The sequence below is a fragment of the Protopterus annectens genome, chromosome 5.part0 (assembly GCF_019279795.1).
Source record: "Protopterus annectens isolate FY-2018-M chromosome 5.part0, PAN1.0, whole genome shotgun sequence".
NCBI classification, from domain to species: domain Eukaryota; kingdom Metazoa; phylum Chordata; order Ceratodontiformes; family Protopteridae; genus Protopterus; species Protopterus annectens.
In genome coordinates, this window is record NC_056735.1 from 1,907,949,509 (window position 1) to 1,907,966,571 (window position 17,063).

The window sequence follows — 17,063 nt, forward strand, 5'->3', positions numbered from 1 at the left end:
AGCCTCTGATTGGGAGGATAGTGTGGCCAGCCATAATGATGATATAGGGGCATCTGATATTGAACTTCATGATGACCATCATCTGCTGTCCCATGTTGAGTCTAGTAGTGAAGGTGACTCTTCTCGACAATGGGCTGATAGTGTCTGTCAGACTACACATGGAATGTAGCTGATGTGTGCGGATGCATGTTAGAGGGTGAACACTTACTAGTACAAGTTCATAAACATTCACAGTCACATCATGGCACTAATCTATACACACTTGCCCATGCTACAAATCATGTAGCACACCAACTGTGTGTGTTACATAAAGGTCAGAAGGAAAGACATAGAGAAGTTATGGCAGCATTGGCAGCACAGCATGAAAGAGTGATATCTGTTGCACACTCTTTTGATAGTCTTGTTACAGCAGTGCCATAGTAAAAACAGGATGTTACATGCTCTAATCTTTATGATCAGCTTACATCCACTGGGGAGAGGCACTCACCCTCTTTGTAAACAGCCCTCACATGGCCCTTGGACATCATTGTCTGTGCTACAATGTGCACAAACATCTGCTGTTGGTCATCTAAACCCAACAGTCATGTCCAGAAAACAAACTGCAGTACTACTCCTACCCACAGCATGTCTGAACTTGTTGCTGCCACCTCAATCAGCTCCTTGGTACAGCACTGTGGACCGAGAGTTTCCAGATCTGGCTAGGGCAGACAAGACCATGGTAAGAGCCATCTGCATGGGCACCCTTGACCACATTAAAGTAACACTTGCAGATGACCTAATCTATGTCCTGTTGTGTCATTCCAACCTTGTGGTAAAGATGATTTTTCTGCTGACCACTGCCTGCTACATTTGTAAGTGGTTTCCCAACTGTCTGATGCCACATGATTTTTCTACTCAATTATCTGACTTAAGTGACTGCCTTCATGTTGTGTTATATTATGCATATTTGTCATTGCTATATTTTAGGTGTACACCTCAGGTGTGCCACACATATGCCTCTGTAGACATTTAGATGTGTCCATTGCCATGTAATGTATATGAGTACAATGATTTGCAGGTGAATATTGTGGTTATGGTATGTATAACCAACATAGCAAAATCAACTCAATTGAACCTCAAGGTGTTTCTTACCTAGCATTATGGACATACAATTTCCCACAGTTTCTCCAGCCAGCATGGTCGACATGGGCATCCTGAGGCAATGTAGCAATTGCCTCATGTACACTGACAACCCACTTCTAGTCCACGTAAATTTATTATGTGAGAGATGCATCTATATCAAGAACCTAGAATCCAGGCTCTCTTGATCACCATCCAATTCATCTGATATCAAACAGGTTGTTAGCATCCACACCTCACCTCTTGCACCTACCAAACCAACAACACATAAACCTACATGTGCAGAGGTCCTTACCAGCAGCTTACCTAAAATCAGAGACATCACAAACACAAATGCAAACACGATTCACATAGGATCATAGGATCATAGAATCATAGAAAGTTGCTAGGCTATTGGCCCTGAGGCCCTTATAAGTCTAGCCAAGAGTTTAGCCTATGTTTAGCCAAGTCAGCGCCTGATGCCCCTGTCCAGCAGGGACACAAGTGGAATCCCAGGGATGTATTTTGTTTCCCATCAAGTTATCTAGGTTACACTTAAAAAGGGGTAAAGAGGTACTCTGGTTGACATAGAAAGGGAGTCTGCTTCACATATGAGGGAGTCTCTGGGATAGAAATCTGTCCCGCCAACAAGTCCTATTGATGTCACAAGCCAGGTTGAGGCCGTGCGTGCAGGTTACTCGAGTGGAGATTGACTTGCTTATATACAGCAGTCCCATCAAGACAGGATCCGAGATCATCTTGTATGCCAGACAGGTGTCACCTCTGAGGAGTATGTATGAAACTGAGTAGAGGGATAGGGCTTTTAGCCTATCTGTGTATGGTAGATTTTTGAGGCCCTGGATTTTCCTGTGGTCTCTCCAGCTGCTGCATGTGCTTTGAGTGGTACATGCCAAACAGGGCATTGTACTCAATAATGGGCCTTATAAGGGAAGAATACAGGCATGTTATGACCTCATTGCCACTGGCTTATATACCCTTACTTATGAGGTGTACCATGTAGAAGGCTTTCCATACAATGGAAGCAACATGGTGGTCAAAAGTCAGGTTGCTATCAACCTGAGTGCTCACATCCCTCACAACTGATTCCATGCGTAATATGTTATTAATGTGATAATTTGTGGGAATGTCACTCTCCCCAAAGGGGATGATGATGCATTTTTTGGTATTCAGCTTGAGGCCATGTTTCTGGCACCAGTCATTTGTTTGGGTGAAACCCTCTTGGAGGATTTCCACATCACTAGGGGAATTGATTACAGCATCCATAATACATCCTCTGCAGAATAGTGCACACAATATATCAGACACCAGTTTCTCACCAGTTAGGCCCCTAAGGCATAACACAAAAACAAACATTTTAGTCATAGGCAACTCAATTGTGAGCCACACAGATGTCCCTCTCACTGGGCTGGATAAGGAAAAAGTCATGGTCAGCTGTCTGTCAGGTGCCAGGATCCACTACATGACACACAGAGATATGACTGTGCTCTCTGGTTATGTGCCTCAGGCAGGTATGTCCCTAGCCTTAAGCAGCATTTTACCTTTGCCTAGGATGATACCTCAATACAAACAAAAAATGATTGACTTAAACAATTGGTGTAGTTTCTGATGTCATTCAAAGGGGATCCAGTATCTGTCAGCTTGGGATGATATGCTGGCCAGACCTCAATTCTTTGCCAGAAGTGATCTTTATCTGTCATTACTGGGATTTAAGTTACTGTTTCTTTTCACCTCCATAGTGCCTTTTTGGGTAATGTCACAAGAACAACATTCCCAATGTAAAAATACCCTCCAAAAAACAACCTCAAGGTTATGCTGCTAAATGCTTGGAGTCTAAACCAGAAACTGCACTTAATGGAAGCAGTCCTCACCTTGGAAGATGCTGCCATTTGTGCAGTCACTGAGACCCAGTTTAAGGCTGTGGAGAGCACCCCAGCTGCACCAGGTTATATTTCCTTCCACACATTTAGACCACAAATGGAAGGCATGAGAACTAAAGGAGGTGGATTATCAATATTCATGAAAGATAAATATACCCCTAGACTGGTTAAACAGCACGATTCCCTTGAATTACTTCAGGTGCAATTGACTCTAGGCAAGACCACTCTATGGTCATTGCCAGCTATAGGATACCCTCCATGAATCAGGACATCCACTCAGCCTACTTGGATCTACTTGAGCCAATCATGCTACAACCAAACACCCTGGTTTTGGGTAACCCATCCATTAACTGGGTAAATTATACATGTTTTAACTCACTTCCCCAAAGGTTCCCTGGACTTCATTATCTCCAATGCCCTGGTCCAGCTGGTTGACACACCCACAAGGGGCTCAAACATCCTGGATTTGGTGCTAACCAACATGGGGGATGGCTGCACCACTTCTAGTGTGTGGCCATCCCTGGTGAGATCTGACCATAAATCGATCTCACTATATGTAACTATAACACAAGACCCACCCTTAGCAACAACTATAATAAAAAGCTTCTCCAGGGCCAATCACAACCTTTTACATGACAGCATAAATAGCTTCATAGCCCCTTCTCCCATTGATGGAACAGACACCTATGCTGAGTTATACACCGATATTTTATATGAGCACCTGTAGAATTGTATTGACTCTGCCGTAGCTGATAGAACCAAAACAAGATATTCAAGGAAAAACAAATCTACCTTGTGGACAGCTGCCATTAATAGGCTATACAATAGGAAAAAGAAATTGCTGTCAAAGAGTAGGAAGGAATGGTCTAAAAACTGGAAACACTCCTTCCTCTACTTACACAAGCAAATAAGACTCCTAGTGAAGTCCTCCAAAGCTAACTACGAATCCAAGTTAACTTCCCTAACTAAGGATAACCACAAGGCATTCCTTTGTTACATCTGTAACCTCAAAGGTAAGTCCCATATTTGCGCTGAACTTGTAGTTAATGGTACTACATATGCAGAACCTGTGGATATAACAAACCTGTCAGCTGACACGTTCAGTAGAAACTTCACTCCCCTGTCGCTGCCACATATACCCGAAAACATCCCCAATATCTGTCCCCCAGCGAGTATCTTTGAGGAGCAGGTCTCAAATGCCCTCTTCAAGGCCAATAACACAGCTTCTATGGGACCAAACAACATACCAGGCTTTGTTCTACATTGGTTAAAACAGGAATTAGCATCACCATTGAGCACACTTTTCAATTACAGCCTAAACACTGGCTTTGTCCCAGCAGAATGGAAAACACCTACTTCCATCCCTTTGCACAAAAGGGGTGCATCCACAGACCCTGGAAATTATAGACCCATTTACCTGACCAGCCTTATCTGCAAGGCCATGGAGAGAATCATCACAGACCTTATTATAGGAAATCTCCAAATGCTTGACCCCCACCCAGTTTGGCTTTGTCAAGGGGAAATCATGCCTGCTAAACTTAGTGGAATTCTTTGAGATAGTCAGCAAAATCCTAGATGAGGGAAGATCTGTGCATACACCCTACCTAGACTTAGCCAAGGCCTTTGACACAATCCCCCTATCAGGCATTATTGATATACTAACCCAGCTGGGTATCAACCCATATATTGTTAGGTGGGTTGCAAACTGGTTCACTGATAGAACTCATACGGTCAAAACAGGAGACTTCACCTCCTCCAGCAGACTAGTAACCAGTGGTGTTCCACAGGGATTGGTTCTGGGACCCCTACTGTTCAGAATCTACTTCTCTGAAGTACAGGCTAAAACTAAAGGGCTGTGGCTGGCAAAGTTTTCTGATTACTACAAACTGGGAGCTGTCACTGAAAACACTAGGGATGTCAATATCCTGCAAGAAGTTCTTATGCAGACTAATGACTGGTGACAATCTCATGGTCTTAAACTTAATGCAAAAAATGCATTATCAACCCCTTCAGTAAGGGTGATGTTTTTGCAAACTAACACGTTAATAGCAATACCCTAGTCATAGGTGACAGATCTGTGACACAGGTTGATAGCAACTTTAACTTTGATCACCATGTCTCCACAGTGGTAAGAAGGGCATTTTGCAATGCTCATCTCATAAGTAAGGGCATTGCCTCCAGAAAAAAAAAGAGGTTATAACCCACCTGCACTCTTCCCTCATCAGGCTAATAATAGAATGCAATGCTCCCTTTGATAGGTTCCTTTCCAAATACCTGCAGCAATTGGAGAGCCCACAAAAGTTCATTAGAAGAAAAATTCAAGGTCTTCAAGATCTGTCTTATGCAGACAGTCTGAAATCATTGTCAGTTTACTCTGTGTCATACAGACTGCTCAGAGGTGACCTGTTCCTTGCATATAGAGTAATCTCTTACCCAGGTTTAAAGGACAGTCTACACAATCGGAAGTCAAATGGCACATGGGTTACTCACTCAAAGGACCTTAACCTGGTATGTGACATGAACAGAACTTGCTGGAGAAACAGATTTGTTTCACAGAGGTCGCCCCACCTTTGGAACAAGCTTCCTATTCACTTTAAAGAAATCCCCTCATTGGCCCTATTTAAGCATACTTTGGATGATTGAATGGGTAACCAAAAATTCACCCTGGGGTTCCACCTGTCCCTTTTTTGGACAAGGACAATAGGTGCTAAATTTAGTGTCTGCTTGAACCAAACATCCTTGTGAACAATGTTGAACTTGGCTAGGCTTGTAAGGGTCCTGGGGTTACACTTAGGAAATGAAAAATAACGGCCACTGGCTGTGAAATATTCCACAAAGACAGTTTATTCACTTCCAAACCAATAAAGTAGGTGCTTTTGTCTTACTTCAATGAGTAAAACATCATCAGACAAAGTAACACAGTGAATTCATTGCCATATATACACAATTAACTTAGTCACATGGTTAATTTAATTAAAAAAATTAAAGGACAACCACCTAAAATTACAATGTGTAAAGATATTAAAAATATTCAGTTCATTAAAAAGTGCCTATTGGAAGGATATTGTTCACTAAGAAAACATTAAGAAAATTTAGGAAAAAACATATAAAAGCAATTGCAAAGCAATGAGAAAACATGTAGAAGCAACCGCGAACAGGTTTAGATATTTATATAATTCTTCGTAGTAGACAGTTCTAACTTAGCTTTAGTGCATGCTAAATAGCCATGTTGTTGAAAAACATTATTTACAATTAAATTACACATATTTGCAACTATTTACAGGGAATAAAGCTGATTATCTCTGAAGGCTCCTGAATTTTTATACACAGGCTAATGAACTCATATCATTCAAGCCTGGTGGTCTATCAGCATTCAGTTTTATTTGCCACAAGAGTTCACGGATTGCCAACATTAAACTGAAGGCACCTTTTCTAGGGTTATACTCTATCTGGTCTATAATCTGGAAACTGAAGCTGTGCTGTGGATGTACCCAGACATGTTTTGCCAAGGCAATCTCCACCTTGGATTTCTTAATACTATATAAATGTTCATAAACTCTGTCCTTGAGCCTACGGCCTGTCTTCCCAACGTAGAAACAAGGACAGAGTTTACAAGTTGCCAAATAGACTATACTCTTAGATGGACAATTAAACCTTTTGTTAATAGAAAACTTTTTACACCTTACAGTAAACATTTTGCCTACTTCCATGTGTCTGCAATATGGGCAACTCTCACATTTAAACATACCAGTTGCTCTCGACAAAGGAGTCCTAACTCTCTTCAACAGATTTTTAAGGTTAGGTCCTCTTCTATAAGTGATCCTTGGGGATGGATCAACAATGGGGGCCAGGTCCACATCTGACACTAATACATTCCAATTTTTACAAATAATCTGACTAATAACATGGGCATCAAGGCTAAAGGATGTTTTAAAGGTGACTTTGAATGAATCAGATTTTAGTGGGAGTGGGTGTAAATGGTCAACCTTGGTAGTTTGTAGACCATTGTAGTGAAGTCTGGGTGCTAGGATGCAGTTGAATTCACCATTAAACCTTTTATGCTGTACTTCAAAGACTAATTCATCCACTAACTGAGAAGGATAACCATGTTTTAAAAACATGTCATACAATAGTTGGCTTTCAACTCTAAATTCCTTTTCATCGGACACCATCCGGGCTGCTCTCACCAATTGTCCTTTCACCACTGATTTTTTTCTGTCGGTAGGGGTGACAACCGGTGAAGTGAAGGAATGAGTTGGAATAGGTTGATTTCCTATGTATCTTAGCTTTAAATAATTTTGCATTTCTGACCTTGTATAATTCAACATCTAGATATGTTATACTCTCCACACCCAAACTGTGAGTAAATCTCAAAAATTGAGTAGATTCACTCAAATAGGTCTCAAAATTCGGGATGTCATCAACAATACCTTCAAACATGATGAAAACATTATCCAAATATCTAATGTAGTAATAATAGATATTCTTCCTAAACAGTTTGTTGTTGAAGACATAGTGCTGCTCCCAGTGGGCCATCACAAGGTTGGCAAAACTTGCCCCACATGGGGAGCCCATTACAACACCCGTCTTCTGCAAATAACATCCATTGAACATAAAATAATTAATAGTCAAAATTAAATCTAACAATTCTTCTAGAAGCTCGATTTCCCTTTCTGAACCACCTTTTGCTCTGATTAAGCTGGTTATCCATTCAATACCCATGTCAATGGGTATTACAGTATAGAGGTCTTTTACATCAATAGTCAAGGGTATAATATCATCCTTATACTCTAGGCCATTATTGCTGTTCAAAAATTACCACGAATCTCTACAGATGTAATCTAGCTTATCAACAAATTTCTTTACTACTGAATCTACATACTTTGCCAAAGGATAGGTAATGGAATTTCTCCCATTAACTATAGGTTGAAGTGTTGGATCCATGAGATCCTTATGGACCTTCAGGATACCAAAAAATCACTGGAGTAAGAGGAGCCAAAGATGACAAGTAATTATATAATTCTAAAGAAATTCTAGATTCTATAAACAAATCATTAAGGAAAACTTTTATCTTCTGGTGAGCTTGGTTCATTTCATTCAGGGAGGCTAGACTATAATGATCTGAACCGAGTAATCCTGACATACGTCTAATGTAATCGTCATTGTCAAAAAAACACAAGCCTTCCACCTTTATCAGGCTTAACAACTCTAACATTCTGAAAGCTTAAACAATTCAAACTCTCCCATTCTTGTCTGGTAAAATTACTAACTTTGCCCGAAGGTCCATGCCTATTAAACCTCAAGGTTATCCCGTAAGTCCAATTCACAAACTTGCTCAAATACTAGTAAGCCAGGGGGTAATGGTGGGTTAAAGATACTCAACACTTTATATTCATTCTTCACCATTGCTTGTTCTTTAAGCAAAAATTCCAAATTAATTTTACGAACAAATAACCTTAGGTCAATGATTGTTTTTGCTATACTGGCCCTTAAGTCAGGAACAAAGGTTTGTCATTTTGCTAATAAGTCCGCCAAGGTAGTGTCCTCTTCTATACTGGAATAATTAAAGATCCTGAAATCCTGGCTAGTACTGGAGGCCATTTTGAAACTCTTGGTGGGTGGGCACCATTGTCCGTACAATAAAGACCAGCTAGAATATCCCTAGCCAGATTGACAGTTACCACTGAGTTACGCAATTCATCCTCTGATTCTTCCCTTGGAAGGATCTCCCATTGCCTGTTGAATTCATATACTACTGGCCCTTCCTGTGAAAATTGTGGGAGTTGCTACTAGTACCCGGTTCATGGTTATCAAAAGCTCTAGTGTGGTTGACTGGGTCATTCAGAATTTGACTACCATAGTTATTGGTGTTATTTTTCTTATTACTGTTCCTTAAATATCCAATCCAATTGGAATTATAGTATCTCTAGTTCTGTCCCCCTGTTGAGGAAGCTGCCTCCACATAGCTATGCTCTGAGGAGGTTCGCCCTGGAGATTCCATAACCTGGGTATCAGAAGGCTGTTTACTCACATTGTGGACATTAGTGTGAGGATGATTTAAAGGATTAAGCTATTCCTGTGTAGATGGTGGCTTGGGGTAAGCAACCCCTTTGCTGTAGTCATTGTTATCACAGGATAGTTTCTTATTCTTACTAGCTTTCATTTTGGTAATTTGGCCATTGATACTGGTGAAAATACATTCATACTCATATTTGTAATGAATAAAATCAATTTAATTGATTATATTTTCATCTAACATGCCAGTTTAATCATTTAATTTGTCAATTATTATTGTGTAGTGCTTAATAAACATCTCGATCAACTCGAGACCTTGCTTGTCAAACAAGGCTAATAAATCCTGGTGGAATGCTGAATCACAGACTAATCCAGTGGGAAAATGTCAGAATCTCAGTCCCTTAGGTACTTGGCGTCTTGACAGGCACTCCTTAAAAATATGCTACTTCAAGCTGTAGCTTTTTAAGTTTAAATGATTTTGTATCAAGTATCTTTAAATTCTCCACTATATTAAAGTTACTGGCATTGGGGTCAGCTGCTGAGCTGTCCGCAATGTGCAGGCTGCCTTCACTTAAGAGCACAGGCTAGTCAAGCCAATGCTTCAAACCGGTAAAAACAGTATTCAAATTGACAGTACCTGGCTGTATAGCATTCCTGATTGCGTAGCAGATCTGCTCATGGTAACCAGCTGGATAACCTTCGTTTCACTCTGGGTTAACGGCTGCAGGAGAGGAACATGTGACTGCTGTATGCCACCACCAGTAATACTGCTGTTTATGATGCTGGATTTGAGTGCAGAGCTCCCATTTGGGTCAGACTCACCTAGCAGAGGTGTTCCCTAGTGCTACTGTACAATGAATGTTAGGTTCCATGGCTGGAGCCGTTATAGAAAGATTGTTGACGGTTGCTGATAGATTGTCCACTTTCCTGGTCAATGCTAAAACAACACTGAAAAGTTGCTGAATATCCATATTGCTCGATTCATGATTGTTTGGGTGCTCATTCTCTTGTGAGAAGAGAAATCCTTGTGTGGAAATAGATTCAGCTGCCATGCAGGCACACAAACAAAAACCGCAAAAACAAACTGGCAAAAGTAAAACAGTTAATGAAATGAAAAATAACGGCCGCTGGCTGCAAAATATTCCACAAAGACAGTTTTTTCACTTCCAAACCAATAAAGTAAGCGCTTTTGTCTTACTTCAATGAGTAAAACTTCATCAAACAAAGTAACTCAGTGAATTAATTACCATATATACACAATTAACTTAGTCACATGGTTAATTCAATTAAAAAAATTAAAGGACAACCACATAAAATTACAAAGTGTAAAGATATTAAAAATATTCAGGAATTTAGAGCTGAATGTCAACTATTGTATGACATGTTTTTAAAACATGGTTATCCTTCTCAGTTACTGGAAGAAATAGTCTTTGAAGTACAGCATAAAAGGTTTAATGGTGAATTCAACCCCATCCTAGCACCCAGACTTCACTCCAATGGTCTACAAACTACCAGGGTTGACCATTTACACCCACTAAAACCTGATTCATTCAAAGGCACCTTTATCACATCCTTAGCCTTGACGCTCCTGTTATAAGACAGATTATTTGTAAAAATTGGAATTTATTAGTGTCAGATGTGGACCTGGCCGCCATTGTTGATCCATCCCCTAGGATCACTTATAGAAGAGGACTTAACCTTAAAAATTTGTTGGAGAGAGTTAGGAACCCTTTGTTGAGAGCAACTGGTATGTATAAATGTGAGAGTTGCCCATATTGCAGACCCATGGAAATAAGCAAAATGTTTACTGTAAGGGGTAAAAAGTTTTCTATTAACAAAAGGCTTAATTGTCTACCTAATAGTGTAGTCTATTTGGCAACTTGTAAACTCTAAGTCACAAACCAAATGAAAAGCTGGATATCCAACAGCTGTAAGCGAAGTTCTTTAATGTAAAAAAAGTTTAATTTAAAAACTCTACACGTTTTCATCACTCTGAATAGAGTAACTTCTTCAGAAAGCAAACCAAAGGCTACACAGTAACCGCTTGTTTAAAAACTGTTGCATACAGTCATGTGATAGTAGCAACCAATCATTCAATTCTAAAACTTATGTAATTCAAAAATTAATTAATTAAACTGAAATGCAAGCCTAAATGTTTGTATGTGTAGATGTACTACAAACCAGAGATATAGAAAAAGTACTTTGATGTCAAAAATACTGTATTTTGCGGATTTTATGTATGATATAACCCATTTTTATATGTAAACGTTCGTTTATCAAAGGGACTGCTTGTACAGTGTTTTTGACATCAAAGTACTTTGTCTATGTCTCTGGTTTGTAGTACATCTGCACATACAAACATTTAGGCTTGCATTTCAATTTAATTCATTAATTTTTGAATTACATAAGTTTTAGAATTGAATGATTCGATGCTACTATTACATGAGTGTATGTAACAGTTTTTAAACAAGCGGTTACTGTATAGCCATTGGTTTGCTTTCTGAAGAAGTTACTCTATTCAGAATGACAAAAATGTGTAGAGTTTTTAAATTAAACTTTTTTTACGTTAAAGAGCTTCGCTTAGAGCTGTTGGATATCCTGCTTTTCGTTTGGTTTGTGATTTAGTGTTTTTTTGCCTGTCTTGCTTAACTTGTAAACTCTGTCCTTAGTTCTACGCTGGTAAGATGGACCATAGGCTCAAGGACAGAGTTTATGAACATTTATATAGTATTAAGAAATCTATGGTGGAGAATGCCTTGGCAAAACATGTCCAGGAACATCCACAGCACAGCTTCAGTTTCCGGATTATAGACCAGATAGAGTATAGCCCTAGAGGAAGTCCCTTCAGTTTAATGTTGGAAATTTGTAAACTCTTGTGGCAAATAAAATTGAATGCTTATAGTTCACCAGGCTTGAATGATATGGATTCATTAGCCTGTGTTCTAAAATGCAGGAGCCTTCAGAGATAATCAGCTTTATTTCCTGTAAATAGTTGTAAATATGTGTAATTTAATTGCAAATAATGTTTTTCAACAACATGGATATTCAGCATACACTAAAGCTAAGTTAGAACTGTCTACTATGAAGAATTATATAGATACCTAAACCTGTTTGCGGTTGCTTCTACATGTTTTCTCATTGCTTTCCATTTGCTTTTATATAGTTTTTCCTAATTTTTCTTAACGTTTTCTTAGTGAACAATATTCTTCCAATAGGAACTTTTTAATGAACTAAATATTTTTAATATCTTTACACTTTGCAATTTTAGGTGATTGTCCTTTAATTTTTTAATTGAATTAACCATGTGACTAAGTTAATTGTGTATATATGTCAATAAATTCACTGTGTTACTTTGTCTGATGAAGTTTTAATCATTGAAGTAAGATGAAAGTGCTTACTTTATTGGTTTGGAAGTGAATAAACTGTCTTTGTGGAATATTTCGCAGCCAGCAGCCATTAATTTTCATTTCATTAAGGGCCCTGGGGTTGTTATCCTACTAACCTCCTATGATCAATGCCAGGACTCTAAATAAAAAAATACACTCTCTCCAAGTCTTCCTCATGCTTGAGAATATAGACAGCTATGCAGCTAACAAGACATTTTTTAAAGCAGCAGAGATTACCCCAGCAGTGCAAGGTTTCAGTGCCTTCCACACTTTTACACAAGTAGCTGCATAGACAAGGGCTAAAGGTGGAGATGTTGCAATGTATATCAATAACATACATACTTCTAGGGTGGTCAAACAGGAAGACGTGCTGGAGTTCCTCCATGTGTAGATCACCACAGGCAAAATCCTGTACTGTAGCCTGGCCAGCTAAGGGTCACTCTCCGTGTCCCAAGATGTTCACAATGCATTCTTGGATGTACTGGAGACATTTATCATCCAATCTAATACCCTACTCTTTAGAGAATTTAATTATTCCCTCTATAGACTAAAAATCCTACATATCCTCAAATCTATAGGCACAGGGAGTCCTGGAATTTGCAAATACAGACATCGCCAACCAGATAATGAAAATGCCCAGTAGAGGCTCCAACATACTGATATTGTACCCACATATATGGAAGAAAGACGCACCTTCTCAATGTTTTGTCATCCCCGATAAGGTCTGCCCATAAAGCTCTCTAAATCAAAATCAACTTTGTCACCCCAGTAAAACAACTAGTAACAGTTAGGAACTATTGAAAGGCAAACTACCTTTCATTAAGTGATGGTTAGTCAAAATTCAGTGCCCATCCAAACTTCAAGAGTACAGCAGCCAATGCTGAATTGCCATCGGAAACTTTCTACAACCATGTCAGTGGCAGCATAGGGGCTGCTGCACCTGCCAGAAGTAAGCCCAAAACTAACCTATGAAATGAACCACCCTGGTGGTATCTCAAGTTTAACAGGATATAAAGCAAAAGGAAAAACATTATGGCAAAAATCAGGATGAGTAATTCCCATAAAGATAAAAACTCTCTCATCCAACTAAATAGGCAAATAAGAGGGGAAAATTATGTCAAGCAAAGTTGAGTTAGCCTCCCACTTGAAAGATTATTCGGGTTTATATCACGAAAGTGAAAAACCCTATGCGTGAAAATCAAAACATTGACCCCTATTGCACTAAACAGCGAAAAAAATCGAACTGTCATAGTCGGCCAACCCCGCCAATAGCTATATACCACATACCCAAATAAAATAAATAAACCACATACATACACTAACCAAACCCTACTTCTAACCTAAAGTAAAGCACAAAACCCTACTTCTAACCTTACACTAAACCCCACATACACAACTAACTATGCACTATCCTTAAACCCTCCTTAACCCTAAGGTCCGTAACTATCGCACACTTCCCCTACGAAAATATACACAAACAAAATAAATAACCTACATACATACATTTAACAAAACCCTACCAAAAACCCTGCACTAAATCTAACATACATTACTTATCTAAGCACTTACCTTAACCCGCACCCTATCCTAAACTCCGTAACTATCCAACACTTACCTTATGCAGCTAATCCACAGAAGGATCAACCATGGAAATTCAATATTTCCATTTTCACAGTTTTTGACTTTCGTTCTAAGTCCACTTCACACTATACGGTTCGACGTTTACGTATTCGAGTAAATGTCTTTTTGCTTTCCTAATATAGACCCGATTATTCTTGATAAGATGGATAGCTGTGTTGCTTACAAATAGGACATGGCAAGTATCATACAACAATTGGACAGGTGAAATTCTTGGTTACAGATGGGGTGTCCCACAGGGCTCTGTCTTAGACCTTTATTTGTTTAGATTGTACTTTTCAGACCTAAGTGTTTCATCTGAGATGTTCTTCACTCTATATGCAGATTACCTGAATTGGGTAAACTGATTTCAAGTGTTACAGTTAGGGAATGTCTGCAAAAGAACTTGGATTAAATTGACCATTTGGGCACAGGAGAATAATATGTTGATAAATACATCAAAAACTAAGCATATGAGATTTGGGATAAATAAAATGAAAGGCTAATATTTAATATAGTACACAGTAACTGAAACTGTAGATTCATTTAAGGACCTGGGTATATTGGTACATCCAGCTTTGAATTTTTTATAATCATATCAAACAACTGTAGGTTGTATAGAAAGATTTATAAAGTCTGTGAAATCAGAAATGATAAAGACAATGTTTGTTAATTATAGTAGACCCAACTGTGAGTTTGGAATAACAATATGGAAACCTTATAAGAAAGCAAGCATGAGTAAACTGGAAAGAGTACAGTGGAAATATACCAAGAGTATCCATGAATGTGAAAATGTAAGTTATTTTGAGACTAAAATATCTGAACTTGTACAGTGTGTCATAGATATCTAAGAGGAGATCTTATTCAGGTATATAGGGAATTTACAGACAACTACCTCTGGGAATATTTGGGGTTATCAAAAAGTTATTGCGAATCATCAAACAACCTATATAGAACATTCTATAGGAATGAGAACTGTACTAGTTGGTTCCTGAGAGAACAGCTAATTCATGCAGCTAATACTGTGACAGAAAATATAGTTAACAGGGGGTAATATAGAGATTTATTTCTTCCTACTTTTGTTTTTTTTTTTTTTTTGGGAACTTTGGACAGAAATAGGTGTTAATGCCACTATCATGGGGAAAAGGATGCTGCACTAAAGCTTTGCGGACATAAGTTGTTATTATTTGTAGTGTAGGCTAGAGTAAATAGTTATGAAGCTTCACAGACAAAGTGTCATCAGCCCAGTGAGAAACTGTACTTGGGCAATTCTTTATTTTTCCTCTTATAAAAAGCAATAATTGTGATAAGAATAAACTGAGTATTAATTAGACTGTAAGTACTGACGTGCATATGCTCCGTTCAGAATTGCTATTGGCTATGCTGAATATATTTAACCTCTGTTTATCAGCAATAGTGCCTGATGATGATTCCAAACAGAATGTAAAATTAGTACACACAAAGGTCTGTTTGTATATAAAACAAACCAGAAAATGAATATCACGGCAACTGACATAAAGTCATGCATCATTTAAAAGAATATGGATTTACAGTTAAAAATCAAATGTGATGTTATTAAATCACAATGCAAGTGTCTGAAACATGTTTCAGACAGAAAGAAAATGTACCTTCTAAGGAAGTGGGCATTCATGAACCATCACCCCCAATAATATGTATAAGGCAGAGTTGCACACACTTGTGTTTGACTGGTAATTGTGTGAAATTCTTGCCTAACCAAACAAGTAAACATGATTGTATATGCTGTTGAAATATATCATGGCATTAGAAATTGCTTGAGAAGAATGGGTTTAGAGACAGAAAACGTTCATTTTTAAGAAGCTGTATTGAAAAAATAACTTCATATAAGGAACTCTAACAATATTAAGATAAAAGCTTAAAATACAGTGCAGTAATAATCTTGTTTTTTCCAAACATCTTTATTAAATTTGCACATATGACAAAGTCAGTCTTATACTTATATAAATGAAAAACATACAAAATGATATTACTTTAGTTGCAAACCATTTATATCACAGACACCATTGAAACAACTGCAGTTGTAAACATCATACGTCACTTATAAACTACCCAGTCATTGTCAGTTAAGCATTACATGGCTCATTCAAATCTAGTCTTGTCACAAAACCTCAAAAAAAAACTGAATGGGAATGTTAGGAATGTGAGCAGGGAATGCTGGGAATGTGAGCAGGCATGTATGTGTGCCGTACTAAATAAAGTAGGTAGTGCAGAATTATGGAATTTCCAGATACATGTGGGAAAGGTAAACACACTGATTTGGATATGGAGCCTATGCATGCTAGTAGTGGATGCTTTTTCAGTATTCTGTCTCATGCTATTATATGTCATCTGAGGAGACTTGCAATGATTACATCATGGCTGTATATATGTCAATTATAGTGGAACCCTGTCTTCGATAGACAAATTCAATTATTTTAACTAAGCAAAATAAAATAATGCATTCTGCTGATACGCAATAGTATACTGCAGCAAACAAGTTAAAAAAGATCCATATCAACCTTCAAAGTAGGAATCAAGACATTACTAATACCCAATTGGGAAATGAAGATAAAATGTAGCTTTTCCTATCGTAATACAGAACTGTGGATTAAGACATACAGCAAAAGCAGTAGTGTTCTTATGGGGACATTTCAGAATTAGAATATAGCTACTGCAATTATGTCTTAGTGGAAGAAACTTTGCTTACAAAAGAGCAACATAACAAATAACAAATGGATAGAGATTTCAATGAGGAAGTGTCAGTGGGCATTTGGAATACCACTGGGAGTAATCCAAAATGGACTGCAGGAATTAATCAGAATTCATCTCATCTAGTTTTATATTGTTACCCGACTGTGACCAGTTAAGATGCAGATAAGTAGTCGCTAAGTACATTACCTTTTTAAATGGAGTGAATCTTGATTCTGCAAGTTAGGAAGGAGTCAGCACTGATATATATGGCGAGGAACATGAGGATTTAAACTAAACCAAAAACATCCAAAGGCAACTATGCAGTGAAGAAATATTTATT